This window comes from Aotus nancymaae, unplaced genomic scaffold (assembly GCF_030222135.1).
Source record: "Aotus nancymaae isolate 86718 unplaced genomic scaffold, 86718_ANA_hifiasm-v0.15.2.pri h1tg000014l, whole genome shotgun sequence".
Taxonomy (NCBI): domain Eukaryota; kingdom Metazoa; phylum Chordata; class Mammalia; order Primates; family Aotidae; genus Aotus; species Aotus nancymaae.
Window position 1 is genome coordinate 103,298,455 of NW_026988425.1, and position 15,529 is coordinate 103,313,983.

Sequence of the window (15,529 nt, forward strand, 5' to 3'; positions counted from 1 at the left end):
AATCCTGCACACAATGCTGGCAAACCAAATTCAACAACATAATAAACATATCATACACCTTGACCAAGTAAGATTTATCCCTTAGATGCAAGGATAATATTCCATATGCACATCAATAAATGGGTTATACCACATTAACAAATGAAGGGTAAAAACACATAATCATTTCAACAAATGCAGAAAAGGCATTTGACAAATTTCTTTTTTTTTTTTTTAATGGCCCAAGATATAATTCTCATTGTGGTCTGGATCATAAACCTGTATCACATTTTAAATGTCTGTTGTCTTACATACAATAAGATGTTTTATGGGGGAATAGGCAGGTGGAAAAATGGGAGCAGGGCTTCTGAAGCTGACTAATACCTGAAGAACATGGCAACATGAGACAGAACTGACCCAGCTGCTTTGGTAAATGGAGGAAAATCATCTTAAGGTTGTTAGCATAGGTAAGACCAGACTGTAGATTGTGCTGAAAGACCCTTCAAAACAAAACAGTTTGCCATTCCTTTAACAACTACTAATATCAAAAACTTTGAATTCTGCCATGAAAGGCAGAGCTTAAGATGGGGTGGAGCCCTTACCTCCACTGCTCCCCTGGGCCTAAAGCCTGGTTTCCTTATGGGTGTTGGGTACACACAAACAAGTCTCTTGTTTTCTACACAGTGAGAGTGGGGAGTGGGACATGTCCCAGATTATTTGGAACAAGGCCAAAATCCTACGACCATGCTGGTGTGATGGTTGAGGTCCATAAGAAAATGGGCAGAGGGTCAATTTGTTTCTTCTTTCACCAAAAAGACCATGAGGTCTATAGTTTGTGGTCACCCTAAGACTGCCACTATCTTTCATGCCCATAGTCAAATCCTGCACTTTTGCAATGCACATTCCCTATCCTGCCAATACCACAGATACCTTTAGGGGGTAGGTTGAGGGTTCAGAAGAATCCTCCACCAGCTATGAGGCAAGTACAGCTAGGTGGGATCCTGGAGGCTGCAGGGAACACACTGTAGTGGCTGGTCCATGGGGTAGAGCATTTGGTGAAGCAGGGTATGAGCCACAGGGAGGTCGTCGGGATCCACGCCCAGCACCTGCAGCAGGCTGTGGTACTCCGGCTTGCTCTCCAGCAGTTTCAGCAGATTGGTAGACTCCATCTGCTCCAGCTGTACCTCCCAGTACACAGAGATCTTCTGGTTGAAAGTCACCTATAGGAGGCAGGGGCTGTGGCGGCCCTCTTTGCAGGCATACAGGCCTACACAGAAGGCATGAATATTTTCATCCACTTGGAAGTGGACGACGGTGTGGTTGTCATCAATCATATATGTCTGTCCATCCTAGCATGCAACTGCCTCCTCATGCCCATTGCCAGTGACATCCAATTTCTCCAGGGCAAAGAGCTGGTGATCCACTTGTGCAGATCACAGAAGCTTGTCTGCTTCGTCCATGAGCTTCAGCATCCCATACACAGAGCAAAGAGGCCAGAGCCACCACTCTCAGTGCTGTGGCCTTGTTCGATGTCGCCAGTTAGGTGAGTGGAGACATTCTTGTTGTAGATATGGCCAGATGTCTGGTGCAGGATCACATCTTGGTCAGTTGGGGTCTCCCTAATGCCATCTGTGGCCCCTTCAGAGGCAGAAGGGGACCCAGTGTCCTTTTTCCAGGTACATAGTAGAACTGCACAAGCACAACCTGGCGGCTGTCCACCTGACCCTCCAGCATCCATTTCTTGAGGGACACCAGCTGCCCTGCCAGATGTTTGGGACCCTCACCTAGCTCCTCCCAGCAGAAAGCTCACACCACACGATCTATGTAGCCCACCACCATCTCACAACACCCATATCCATCTGTGGGCATGAAAGACACAAATTTCAACACTTTTTTGTGATAAAAACTCTCAAAAAAACAAGGAGATAGGAAAATAACCTCAACACAATACAGGTCATATATGAAAACCCCATGGTTAATGTTTTTCACAATGGTGAAAAATGGAAAGCTTCCCCCTCTAGGATCGGGAATAAGACAAGGATGCCTACTCTTGTGACATAGTACTGAAAGTCCTAGCCAGAGCAATTAGGAGTGAAAAAGAAACAAAAAGTCTCCAAATCAGAAAGGAAGCAATAAAATTAACTCTGTTTATACACAACATGATCTTATTTGTATAAACTCCTAAAGATTTTACGTACACACTCAAAATATAAAAAACATAGAATTAGAAACCAAAGTCAAAAAAAGTTGGCTCATACAAAAATCAACATACAAAAATCAGTTGTAGTTCTATATATTAACAATGAATAACCAAAAAAGAAATTAAGAAAACAACCCCATTTACAATGATATAAAAAATAAAATACTAAGGAATAAACTTAAGTAAGGAGCTGAAATACTTATACATTAAAACAATGAAATATTGATAAAAGAAATTAAAACACACACTAATAAACAAAAAGACATTCTATGTTCATTAACTGGAAAATTCAACATTGTTAAAATATCCATATTACTCAATATGACTTACAGATTCAGTGCAATCCCTATCAAAATCCCATTGATAGTTTTTTTTTCAGAAACAGAAAAAAACAATTCAAAAACTAATATGAAACCACAAAAGACCCAAATTGCCAAAATGGTCTCAAGAAAAGAACAAACCTAGAGGTATAACTTTTTCTGATTTCAAAATGTATTATAAAACTAAAGTAAATAAAACAGCATGATACTGGTATAAGACAGACATATAGACCAATGGAACAGAATAGAGAGCTGAGAAGCAAATCTGCACATATACCACATATATCCACAAATAAACAGTAAACTGATCTTTGACAAGGGTGCCAAAAACACATAATGGGGAAATGATAGTCTCTTTAATAAGTGGAATTGGGAAAAAGAATAAAATTGGACTCTTACTTTATATCATACACAAAAACCAACTCACAATGGGTTAAACCTAAGACTTGAAACTACAAAATTCCTAAGAGAAAATGGAGGAAAACCCTCACAACATTGATCTTGGTAATGACTTCTTGGATATGACACAAAAAACACAGCCCAAAAAAAAAAAAAAAAAAAAAAAGCAAAAATACATAACTGGGATTAAACTAAACTATAATTTTTCTGAACAGCAAAGGAAACAATCAATAGAGTAAAAGGCAACCTATGGAATGGAAGAAAAAACTTGTGAACCATTCATCTGATAAGGGGTTAATATCCCAAATATGTAAGGAACTCCATCAACTCAAATAGCAAAAAAGAAAAATCAAGCAATACAACAACAGAAACCCTGACAAAAAAGTACAAACTATTTGAACAAAAATTTCCCTAAAGAAGACAAACAAATGGCCCACAGGTATATGGTAAGATGCTCAGCATCAATAATCATAGGGGAAATGCTAATCAAAACCATAACGAGATATTCTCTGACACCTCTTCAGACGGCTACTATAAAACATAAAAAAAAGAAGAGAACAACTGTTAGTGATGGTCCAGGTGTCCTTGGTGTGTTTTACAAGGAAATGTGTGGGCTACAGGTGTATACTTCCTGTTGAACACATAGACTTCAACCCCGGTGGGTTTGGATATGGTTGGAAATGAACTATAACTGGGCCCTCTAAAGAATGCAGGTCTAGAGGATTGTATCACCCAGAAGATACTCAGAAAATGCTTAAGTAGAAGATAAGGGGAAACTAGCAGTGAAGCAATAAATGTAAAGGATTGCATGCCTATTTAAGCACCATAAAGAAAAGCAGAAAAGGGAGCCCTTATAATAGCATTTTCCGGAATTAAGTACTATACAGACATCAGTTTAGCATACCATGCAGAAGAAGTAGAAAAAAGATTCAATAGACAATAGAAAAGAGATGAAATTCTTCTATTAACTAGAAATATAATGGAATCTGTGGTTGTTAATACAACCTCCACTTGCAGATTTAAGCAAAGAATCAATGCCTACTATAATGAACAAGTCTGGATCTATTTTACCTACCCAAAAATGCAAAAAGGTAAACAAAAATTTAAAATGAGATCTGGAGAAAAAATAAAGTAAAGCAAAATAAACTGCCTTCTGTAGGATCAAAGAACGGTTTAGAAAATGTATTACAGAAGTAACTAAAAGAAAATGTTTGGAACTTGTTGACATTCTAGAAAGAATAAAAGACTTGGCCTTTATAAAATTGAGAAAATAATGTATAAAGGGAAAATACTGAAATTAAAAGTAACAGAATAATATGAAGAGGAAGATAGGTGTGATAAAGAAGAATTTCAGGAATTCTAAAGCCACAGTGTAACAACTAATCTACATTGGAGGCAGTTGTAAAATCGAAACTTAGGACAGAATGGCATTGCCTAGGTTGTCTTTCAGGGTTTTTGTAGTTTTGGGGGCTTTACATTTAAGTCTTTAGTCCACCCTGAGTTAATTTTTGTGTATGGCATAAAGAAGGGGTCCAGTTTCAAATTTCTGCACATGGCTAGCCAGATATCTCAGCACCATTTATTGAATAGGGAGTCCTTTTCCTATTGCTTATTTTTGTCAGGTTTGTTGAAGGTCCAATAGTTATAGGTGTGTGGCCTTATTTCTGGGTTCTTGATTCTGTTCCATTGGTTTATGTGTCTGTTTTCTACCAGTACCATGAGTTACTGTCGTCCTGTAGTATATTTTGAATATGGGTATCATAATGCCTCCAGCTTTGTTCTTTTTGCTTAGAACTGCCTTGGCTATTCGAGCTCTTTTTTGGTTCCATATGAATTTTAAAATAGTTTTTTCTAGTTCTGTGGAGAATGTCACTGGTGGTTTAATAAGAATAGCATTGAATCTATAAATTGCTTTGGGCAATATGACCATTTTAATATTGATTCTTCTTATCCATAAGCATGGAATGTTTTTCCATTTGTTTGTGTCATCTCTGATTTCTTTGATAGGCAATAGCATTCTGGACATAAGAATGGAAAAGATTTCATGACAACGATGCCAAAAGCAATTGCAACAAAAGCAAAAATAGACAAATTAAATCTAGTTAACTAAATTGCTTCTGCACAGCAAATAAAATTATCAACAGAGTGAAGAGATAACCTACAGAATGGAAGAAAATTTTTACAAATCATGCATCTGACAAAGGTCTATTAACAAGCACCTGTAAGAAACTTGAACAAATTTACAAGAAAAAAAAAACAACCCCATTAAAAATGGGCAAAGGGCATAAACAGACACTTTAGATATGCATGCGGCCAATAAGCATATGAAAAAAATCTCAACATCACTGATCATTAGAGAAATGCAAATCAAAGCCACAATTAGATACCATCTCATGCCAGTCAGAATGGCTATCATTAAAAAGTCAAAAAATAAGAGATGCTGGTGAGGTTTTAGAGAAAAAGGAAGGCTTATATATTGTTGGTAGGAGAGTAAATTAGTTCAACCATTATGGAAGACAGTGTGTAGGTTACTCAGAGACCTAAAAACATAAATACCATTCAACCCAACCATCCCATTACTGGGTATATATACAAAAAATATATAAATCATTCTACCATAAAGTTGCACACTATTCACAGTAGCAAAGACATGGAGTCAGTCTAAATGCCCATCAATAGTAGACTAGAGAAAGAAAATGTGGTACATCTTATCTTTGATAAACCTGACAAAAACAAACAATGACAAAAGTATTTCCTATTTCATAAATGATGCTGGGAGAACTGCCTAGCCACATGCAGAAAATTGAAACTAGACCACTTCCTTACACCTTACACAAAAATCAAGTCAAGATGGATAAAAGACTTAAATATAAAACCCAAAACTGTAAAACCTTAGAAGAAAATCTAGACAATACCATTCAGGACATATGCACAGCAAAGATTTCATAATGAAAATGCCAGAAATAATTGCAACAAAAGCAAAAATTTACAAATGGGATCTAATTAAACCAAAGAACTTCTGAACAGCAAAAGAAACTATAATCAGAGTGATCACACAACCTACAGGTGGAAGAACAATTTTGCAATCTATTTATCTGACAAAGGTCTAATATCCAGAGTCTACAAGGAAGTGAAACAAATTTACAAGAAAAACAAAACCATTAAAATGTGGGCAAAGGACATGAAGAGATTCTTCTCAAAAGAAGATATTCATGTGGCCAAGAAACATACGAAAAAAGTTCAACATCACTGATCATTAAAGAAATGCAATTCAAAACCACAATGAGATACCATCTCATGCCAGTCAGAATGGTGAATATTAAAAAGTCCAGAAATGACAGATGCTGGTGAGGTTGTGGAGAAAAAGAAAGGTTTTTACACTGTTGGTGGGAGTGTAAATTAGTTCAACCATTGTGGAAAACAGTGTGGTGGATTCCTCAAAGACCTAAAGGCAGAAATGCCATTTGACCCATTGGTATTTGATGCCCAGTAATCCCATTAGTTGGGCATATACCCAAAAGAATAGAAATTAATCTATTATAAAGATATAGTTACAAGTATGCTCACTGCAGCAGTATTCACAATAGCAAAGACATGGAATTAACCCAAATGTCCATCAATGATAGACTGGATAGAGAAAAGGTGGTAAGCATACACTACGGAATACTATGCAGCCATAAAAAGGAACAAGATCATGTCCTTTGCAGTGACATGGATGGAGCTGGAAGCCATTATCCTCAGCAAACTAATGCCAGAACAGAAAACCAGCAACCCCATGTTCTCACTCATAAGTTGGAGCTGAACAACGAGAACACATGGAGGGGAACAACACACACTGAGGGCCTATTGGGAGTGGGGAGGAAGAGCATCGAGAAGAATAGCTAATCGATGCTGTGCTTAATACCTAGGTGATGGGTTGATATGTGCAGTAAACCACCATGGCACACGTTTACCTATGTAACAAAACTGCACATCCTGCACATGTACCCCAGAACATAAAAGTTAAAGGGACAAAAAGAAAATGTGGTACAGTTACACCATGGAATACTATGCATCCACTAAAAAAGAGAGATTATGCTCTTTGCAGGAATGTTTACAGGAACATAGCTCGAGCTGGAGGCCTTATCCTCAGCAAACTAATGCAGGAACAAAAAACCAAATACTGCATGTTCTCACTTATAAGTGGGAGCTAAATGATGAGAACACATGGACACCAAGAGGGGAACAACAGACACTGGGGCCTATATGAGGGTGGAAGCTGGGAGGAGTGAGAGGATCAGGAATAATAACTAATGGATATTAGGCTTAATACTTGGGTGATGAAATAATGTGTACAACAAACCCCCAAAATGCAAGTTCACCTGTATAACAAACTTGCACTTGTACTCCTGAACTTAAAAGTTGAAAAAAAAAACTTAGGACAATTGAGTCACTGACCATGAGAAGCTTGCTAAGAAGACAGAAGAAAAATGAAACAATGAAATAAAATATTAGGTTATTCTATTCAATAACTCCTGCGGCAAAACTGAAATTAGAGAATAAATGTTTAAAAACAATGAAAATTCTAAAACTGTATTCAGAGGGAAATTCAGATCATTAAAAATATTTCTTAAACACAGAGTACAGAAAATAAGAAGTAAAATTTGAGAATAATAGAAGCTAGATAAAGAGTAACAAAATAAAACACTGTATGCTAATTTTAGAAATCAAAAATTTAAAAATACATCACAAAAATCATTTGTGGGAAAATTTATTATACCAAGATAATGTAAAACTTTTATACAAACTTGGCTCTCTCATAAAATATTAATGTAAATTTTTTTAAAGAATAACAAATGTATCTACAAAAAGCAGAAAAAGAACTAAGAATTAAATGTTGAGTATATAGTAGATTAAACACAGGAACAGTAGAATAAAAGTATATAAACTCAAAGACTTATTCCTTCAGGAAGAAAAACCACACATGAAATGTCAAATCTAATCCAAAAAAAAAAAAAAGAAGGAAGACATTATTATGTAACAATTAGAATAAGGAATATAAGGATAAAAACTGTCATTTATGTATAGCTATCTGCGTACCAGAGACTTTGTTGAGTACTTTAAAATCATTGGAATATTTAATACTCTCTATAGCCTTATCAGGTAGATATTTGTATTTCAATTTTTCAGAGTAAACTGAGCCTCAGAGCATTAAGAAACTTGTTCAAGCCACAAAGCAAGCAAATGATAATGCCATTATTGGAATCCTAGAAGACTTGTAACTTGCAATCTTGACCACTATGGAGATTAACACCAAATTAGAGAAGGTTATTTAAATTATGAGAGAATCCTGTGTGCAACTCCACTGAAAAATCAAAGACTTCAATGAAAAAATGTTTCTTTAAAAAAGTAAATTATCAAAATTTACAGAATATTCGATTAAAAAAATCACCTGAAGTAAAAATCAACCGTAAAATCTGTATTTTAAATGTTCTAAATCTATGTACTTTTAGGAATAAGTTCTAGAATGCCTTCAACTGGTTTATCATCCTTAGCCTATTTATCCCTTTCCAGAGCAGAGAAAACAATGAAAAAACTCCAAGATTTGTATGAAGCCAACATAATTAGCTGTATCATAGACTAAACATAAGTACCACAAAAAAAGGAGAATGAAGGTAAACATAATTATGACTATTTTACACAGAATTCATAAATAAAATATTAGCAAGTTGAATCTGTTAGTGCAAAGCTTATCCAGAAAACTGTTTGCAGGTATGCAGAAGAGTAGCAATTTTATCTCAGCCCATGAGGCAATAGGACAAGGCTTGAACAGCTTGAGCCCCAACACCTTTTGCCTCAGACAGTGATGATCTTGGTGGTGGGTTCAAAGATCTATCTGTCACAGATGGAAAGCAAGATGAGGGATGAGCTACACCTGGCACTTGCTGTTCTCCATAACTTGCTGAGCACGGGCAAGTTGGTGCTATCACTGGATATCTACTTCAGTAGTCAGATACCTGCTCGGGGATGGGTGTCCCATTCCCAATGGTGACAGAAAATCCTGGAGGGCACATTTCTGGGCTGTGGACCCAGTATGTTTATGACATATGCTCTCTCTAGAGGTCTTTAAACTAATGATGAGATGTTCTTATAATGAAGTATGTTCTCCAAATAAAAGCTTCACCATGATTTTGAAATACTTAATGTTAAAAAGTTTGGTTGGATTCAAAGCCCACTCATTTCTTATAGTAAGAAATGTCAACATTGCATTTATCAATAAAAGAAAAAACTTTAACTGAAATATAATTTCAGTGGTTACAAAATAAAAAATTTTAGTGGATGTAAAGTGTGTTTTATAATGCATTGTCTATGGCAATAAATTTTCTTCTTGATGATGACTGCTATGGTTTAAATGTTTGTGTTTCATCCAATATTCATGTTAAAACTTAATCGTCAGTGTAAAAGTATTAAGAGATATGGCCTTTACATGGTGATTAAGTTAGGAGGGCAGAGCCCTCATTAACAGGATTAGTGACTTTATAAGGGAAGAAGGAACTAGCTAGACTCTTTTGCTCTTCTGTCCCTTCTGCTATCTGGGGACTCAGCATTGGTCCCCTATGGAGGATGTAGCAACAAGATGCCATCTCAGAGGCAGAGGCCAGGCCCTCATCAGACACTAAAACTGACATTACCTTAACCTTGGATTTCCCAGTCTGAAGAAACTGTGAGAAATAAATTTCTATTCTTTATAAATGAACCAGTCTCAAGTATTATGTTATAGCAGCACAAATGAACTAAGACAATGCCTTTATCAGATAATTATGTGTAATGTTTTCAAGCATAAATGCTAGTATATATTTACAATAAAAGTTATTTCCATGGGAGCAAGATAAACTTCATCATAGTAAATTCAGAAGTAATTTATCTGCAAGTTGGAGGTTTTATTCAAATTTACAGATAAATATCATCATATTAATACCATTCCTCATAAAAATATAATGATTTTTTCTTTATATTTCATATAGGTGACCTCCAAACTCCTGTAGTTTACCTTGGGGTATCATACAAGTACTACCATTTTCTATGTGTGCCCTGACATAGGACAAGATGTATAAAACGTTAGTAGTAAATTAAGTAAATCATAACAATAAATCATAAGATGTATTCCCAGTAATAGTATATCAGAAAGTCAGTTATAACATCTACATGTCAATGAAGAAAAGTAATGTCTGCCTTAAACTGGCAAGATTAAAAAGAATAACCATGTACAATTTGAAATCCTTGTGACAAAACAACCACCATGACACACTTTTGTGTACTACCTGAAATTTCCAAAATTTCAACTTAAAATAATAATTGCACAAGAGAACAGACATCTATGTTCAAGGTTGTTCCAATTTTTAAAACAACTGAAACTTGAAAAACTCAATGTCCAACAATAAGAAACAGGTTAAAGGTGACACACACATAATATTAAAACACTGCACAGCCATTAAGAGAGATTAAGTAGATGTGTTCCAGTTATCTGTTGCTACATAACGTAATATTCCAAAACATAATGACTTAAAACAGCAACAATATTTCTTTCCTCACAAATATGCAATTTGTTCAGGGCTCATCAGAAATGGCTCTACTCTACTCAGAGTCATCTCAGGTGGCTAAAAATCTGGAGACTGAAATTATCATGTGTCTGACGATTGTCTGGGGTAAGGCAAGCATTTGAGGGCTGAAATAGCTGTGACTCCTTGGGCAATTCTTTCTCTAATATGGTTTTTCCACATACTGTCTCCAGCATGGCTGTTTCAAAATAGCCAAACATCTTACATTGTCGACTCAGGGATCCCCTCACAGGTACATTTTACAAAAGAGAAAGAGCCAAATAGAAGCTGTGTCACGTTTTATAACCCAGCCTCAGAATTAGAATGGTATCATTCTGCCATATAATATTCTTTAGAATCAAGTCACTAAGTCTAGCCCATATTCAAATAGGAGGAGAATTAAACTCCAATTTGTGATGGGATGGGATGAAATGGAAGTGTCAAAGAATTTATGAAAATGTTTTAAAACATCAACAAGATGTATATTTATTGACTTCTTAAAAAGTCATGTATTATGAATAAAAATGTAACGAATATAAATGCATATTATCTGCTACATATGGATATATGGATATATATGAATGTGTAAATATCTAGTAAGCTAAATATAATCTCAAGGTTATGCACCAAAGAATTAAGAGTCTTTATATGTGGATGGGGAGCTCAAAGTATATTCACTTATTTTGGTTTCTCTGTAATTCTAACAAGTATATACCACTGCAAAATTTAGAAACTATAAATAATAATAGAATTAAGCAAAAATGTGAAGCATGTCACAAATAAGTTTCTTAATTTTTTTAGAATTCTGAAATAGTCACCTTCTTTTTAACTGCTTAAAATCTGTAAAGAAGAAATTCTGCAACAACAGAGGCAAAGTGTGATAAGAATCCAAGCAACTTTATTTGCTTAAATCTTCAGCTCATTTTCCATAATTATAGTAGGCTCATACTGAATTACCAGAAGTCTTCTTTTTCAGGCCTGAGAAAGCAATCTCGGCCACTGTAGTGGGCTGAATTATGTACCCCTCAAAGATATGTCTAGTCTTAGCCCCTGGTACTTGTGAATGTGACCTTATTTAAAGATAGAATCTTTGCAGGTTTAATTAAGTTAAGGATCTCAAGATAAGATTATCCTGGATTTAGAGTGGGCTCCTAATAGGTGTCCTTGCAAGAGAAATGAGAGAGAGATTTGAGACACAGAGGGAAAGGCCATGTGAAGAGGAAAGCAGAGTTTGGAGTGATGAGTCTACAAATCAAGGAACACAAAGGACTATCAGCTGCTACCGGAAGCTAGGAGAAGGGAAAGAAATAGATTTTTCCCCAGAGCTTCTAGAAGAAAGAAACACTGATAATACCTTGATTTTTTTATTTCTGGCTCCAGAACTGTGACAGAATAAATTTCTGTTGTTTGACGCTATAAAGTTTGTGGCAATTCATTATGGCAATCTTAGGAAATTAATACAACCACCATTATATCCATATATGTCATATTGTTGACAATTTCAGATCCCAGTAGGCTGCTCTATGATGGAAGACAAAGAGCCTGGGAAAGTTTGATCTGCTCATTAACCAAGGGAACAAGAGAATAACAGGGACACACTCTAGATAGGATGGACCTGCTGTAGCATGCCTCAAGTTCTAATAAATGCAGCCTGCCTAATTATCTTTAATTTTTATGCACACATAATAGTTGCACATATGTATAGGGTACCTGTGATATTTTGATAAAAGCATACAATGTGTTATCATCAAATAAAGGTAATTGAGACATCCGCCACCTCAAACATGTATCATTTATTTGTGTTGAGAACATCCCAAATCTACTTCCCTAGTCGTTTTGAACTACATAATAAATTATTGTTAACTCCAGTCATCCTATCGCACTACCAAACACTAGATCTTATTCCTACTGCCTAGCTGTATTTTTGTACCCATTAACCAACTTCATCTGATCTCCCTCTCCCCACTACCTTCTGAAACTGTGATAACCATTATTCCAATGTCTACCTTCAGGAAATCAAGTATTTTAGCTCCCACATATGAGTGAGAACATGCATATTTGCCTTTCAGTGCCTGACTTAACACAATGTCTTCCAGTTTCCACTAACCACAAAATTGTTTAGTGAGTCTCTGAGAGATAGGTTCAGAGTTCTGTTTCTTTGAGTTTCTACACAATCTTTAACCCCATAAAATATGCCAGCTCTTATTCAATTATTTGGACAAAAATATGTATTCAGTCCTCACAAGGAATAGAGTGGTATCCCAAAGTCTGAAGAACACTTGGAATAGTTTTCCTCAATATACTTCAACAGAAGAAGAGAAAATAAGTAACAAGGACAAAAGAAACAGAAACTAGGAATAAAAGTAGCAGAAAATTAAACAAGAGTAACTTGAGGTATTCTTAGTAATTAACTATATTCTCTCATGTATTGTATTTAAATTTTACCTTTCTAAAGACTACCAAGAATTCTGATGGAGAGAAAGGACAAAGCACTATAAATTCTTAGGCAAATTTCCAGCAAACATTACATATAGTAAATTTTCCAGTCAAAGAAACATGCTATTTTCCTAGAGTTTGTCCCAAAAGATGACACTACTAAGAACCAACTTGTAAGTTTCAGGTCTGTTTCATGCAGATCTGAGTAGTTGGGAAAGTGTTTCAGGTTCCCTTCTCAAACTTCTTTGATTGTACTCTCTCACCATGGCCCTTTTTTTCTGATCCCACAGCCCAGTAACCAAATGTGTATTTAGAAACCAGGATCTTCCTTTGCACTGCATTTTCTTAAACTGCCCTGGAAGATTCCCCAAGTTGGAATCTTCCTGGCCCAATTCTTGCTTCCTATCACCTCCAACAAGCATTAGTTGTCATATGAGTCAGTTCCCTCTGGTTCTTTTTCTTTACTCAATGACCTCCAGAGGTAAAAATGAACTCACACCTGTGATGATGAAAGGGAATTCTTGAACTCCTCACTTCGTAGTCATATGGTCAACCAATGGACGAAATTAAGAGTTTCTTGTGAACCATGATGAATTTGAGATGCTTATGAGACATTCATGTTAAGATACTTAGTATACAGCTGAAAATTGGTCTCAGGAGAAAAGTAACAAGGAAGATATCATTTTGGGAGTTGATAACTAGGCAATAGCTAGAATCATAAAACTGGATGATGTCAATAAAGGAAACAAACTGGGAAGTCCAAGGAAGAATTACTGGGAACACAAACATGAAACAAAAGTGAAAGGGGATGGGCGAATTAGTGAAACCTATCGAGGATAGACCAGACTGAGAGAGCTAGGAGAACGTGTGTTACGGAGAAGAAAATGTCAAGAAAAAGGGAAATGGACAGCAAATATGATGCCTACAGATGGATCAAGAATGCTAAGAAGCAAAGACTTTTTGGCAAACACTTTTCACATTTGGCAATGTGAAATTTAAAATTTTAGTGAGAAGTTTTCCAAAAGGTATTAATAGAAGCCAGAGAATGACGCTTGAGAAGGGAATTAGAGTTGAAGTTGGAAAAAAAAAAAAAAGTGGGTTAGATGTTCAAGTGATTCATTTAGTAGAGGTGGAATTAAGAGGAAAATTTTTACAATGTTAGAACTTGTTTTCTGGTCTGGTAAAAAGGCAATAAAAAAGAAATGATTGATATAAAAGAAAGAAGACATTATCGACAGACAAAGATATTGGAGCAACCAGAAGACACATTCAAGAATTTGAGGAAAAAGAGAAGGATACAGGCAAGAAAATAATAAATTAGGAACTGAAAAGCAGGAAGGGCAAGGTTGTCCAATGGCTATGGCCTCTATTTTTCAGCAAAGGAAGGGAAAGTTCAGCTACTGAGAATGAGATAGACAAAACAATGGGACTTCTGAGGTATTCTGGAATATCCGTTAAGGGAAATGACCAAGAGTAGGCACAGAATTTCCAAAATGTAACAGAGTGGAAATTCATAAACATGGCATGTCAGTCATATACAGATTGTGGGATTTTCCTTCTACCTGAAGAGTCCCGAAGCTTTGAAGCAAGAAGAAAAAAGTAAGCAGCTCCTAAGAGCCAACGTGGGGTGTGGCAGAATACTGGGGAGGAAAGAAGCTGAGAGCGCTGATGAGTTTTGCTAAAGTTACTCATCATGAAACAGGCTTCTTGGTCTGTCTGGGCTATTACAACAAAAATATAATAAACTAGGTGGTTTATAAACAACAAACTTTTATTTCTCACAGTTTTAGAAACTGAGAAATCCAAGATCAAGGCAACAGCAGACTTGGTGTCTGGTGAGGGCTATTTCCTGCTTCATAGATGGCACTTTTTTTGTAGTGTCCTCACATGAAAGACAGGCTAGCTAGCTCTCTGTGGTCTCTTTTTACAAGAGTGCTAATTCCAATCATAAAAGCTCTGTGTTCATGATCTAACCACTGCTAAAGGTCTCACCTCTTAATACCATTACCTTGGAGGTTAGGATTTAAATACATGAATTTTTTGAAAATATAAAGCTGCCCCAGGGTCGAGGCCATCATAGAGAGCACCTACTAGAGGAATGCTTTTTGGAGCTGTGGGGCAAGGCCACCCCCATTACCTCAGACTGGTAGGACTGTCTGCATATACAAGTCCAGCCTGGGAGAGCCACAGACATATGGCTCCAACCCTTGAGAGCTTGGGTGAGGGCTGCACCTGGAAAACCATGAAGTTAAAGGCTATCCAGAAACTTGAGGGCCCAACCTCCACCCTGTCATGTCCAGAAGGTGGTATATGCAGTGAAACAAGCTTATTCTTAAGATTTAATGTTGTTTGCTCTGTTGGGTTTTAGAACTTACTTGAGACCTGTTACCCTCTTCTTTCCTATTTCTCCATTATGAAATGGGAATGCTCTATGCCTGTCTCACCATTGTATTTTGGAAGCATATAATATGCTTAATTTCATAGTTCATGGATGGAGAGAAATCTGCCTAAGGATGAATTATATCTTCAGTCTCACCAGTATCTGATTTAAATGATATTTACACAACACTCTGAACCTTAGACTTTTGGGGCTACTGGAATGGAATAAATGTATTTTG

General features: G+C 36.3%; 1 pseudogene; it reads right to left on the bottom strand.

Annotated features, from left to right (window-relative positions):
• Nucleotides 1–968: 968 nt before the first annotated feature.
• LOC105731951 (KICSTOR complex protein ITFG2-like) overlaps nucleotides 969–15,529 on the bottom strand; it is a 47,503-nt pseudogene continuing 32,942 nt past the window's right edge.